This window comes from Teleopsis dalmanni, chromosome 2, assembly GCF_002237135.1.
Source record: "Teleopsis dalmanni isolate 2A chromosome 2, ASM223713v2, whole genome shotgun sequence".
NCBI lineage: Eukaryota > Metazoa > Arthropoda > Insecta > Diptera > Diopsidae > Teleopsis > Teleopsis dalmanni.
In genome coordinates, this window is record NC_051847.1 from 122,108,800 (window position 1) to 122,110,482 (window position 1,683).

A 1,683-nucleotide genomic window follows, 5' to 3' on the forward strand; every position below is an offset into this window, starting at 1 on the left:
CATTATATGCATGTTTGTATGTTTGTTCGCTGTAAAATGTTCAAGTGATCAAACAGCATTTCAGTGACGAAGTCAAAATTGTGTACATATGATAAATTTTTGAATTTAATAGTATAAAACAAAAACAAAATTACTATTGGTATGAATTGTAGTGTTAAAATACATTACAAATTTATTTATGTCTCACATCTGATTTCTTCAATTCTATGAAGCTTTATTCTTAAATATTGTCCATGCGCAATATTTCCGAAGCAATATCGTAAACACCAATTTTAACATTTCAATCCGGTGTAAATAGCATTCATGCGTTTCCTCAAATCAGGAGGCATTATTAGTGGTTTTAGTGACTTCTACACATTTTTTCATCATAATTTTTCTTACTTTTCTAATATTTTTATTTTCTTTAAAATACTTTTCAAACACTTTTATAGGAATCTTAAAAATATTTTTTAAAATAATCATAAAAAATCACCAAAAATTCAAACTATTAAGAAGTAGTTCCTTTTGAGGTAAAATATATGCACAAATGTGCAATAAAAACATACATATTAATATACTGCAGACTTAATGTCTCCAATATCACATTTGTACATACATAATGGTTTTTGTAGTGCATCATTTGTTGCAATAAAAAAAATATATTCTATTACTCTTTACTCCTATGATATGAGCCTTTTTAGTATAAGAAAATAAAGCAACAAAGTATATAGAAAAATTATTTGACGGATTTCTTTACCATTCACTTCGTTACCAATCCATGTATATGAATTAAATAGACAAATTAAAACAAGAAAGGCAAAAGAAACAGGCATATAAAAACAATTGTGGGTTGCAATGAGTTTGAACTGAACATCATACCAGTTGTGACTCGATCGAACATTGTTGCATGAGGTTGGGTGGATTTATTATAAATCCACCAGCAAAATTAAGTGGGTATTTCGTTTGTATGAGCGTGGCACTTCTTTGTACTATAGATTCTTTGGTAATACCTTATTGCACCGCTATTAAGTAACTCATTTTACATATTTATTTCCTTTTTATTTATTGAATCACTTGAAAAGTCTAACAATAATTATTTACATCTTACATACTAAAAATATTTATTCAAAGTTCATGTCATTACCTAAACTTTCCTTGTCTAAAACATTAAGATTCTTAATTTTTGATTTTTAAAATTTTAAACTTAATGTGGTAATACATTTAAGATTCATTAAAGGTATGCCGGTAAATCTGATCTTTTGAGACAGAATATGTTCCTTGTTCTGGTAAGATATTGAGCGAGTGGGTTTGGATGTACCATTATTTTAGTGTCATTTTACAGGAATTCCGCATGGAAACACTGGATGCATTTTCTAATGTTTAATATCAAAAACTTCAAAGATGTTTGAATGTATTATTTTGTATTTCACACAATCAAGCAATTAATTTAATTGAATCTTTGAAAATTGAAAGTAAAATTCAAAAAGAAAATCAATGATTAATCTATGTTCAAATTTATTGAAATGAAAAAAACTCTTTGCCTTAAAAACTGTCTCAATTGCCTTAAGCCTTGCCTTAAATAAATGCTTTATTGCATCACTATTATCAACTTATTCCACAAATAAATTTATTTTTAAACCTTACTTTAATTTTAGGATTTAAAAAGAATGTAAAATAATACAATACATAAGTTAGCTTGAAGCT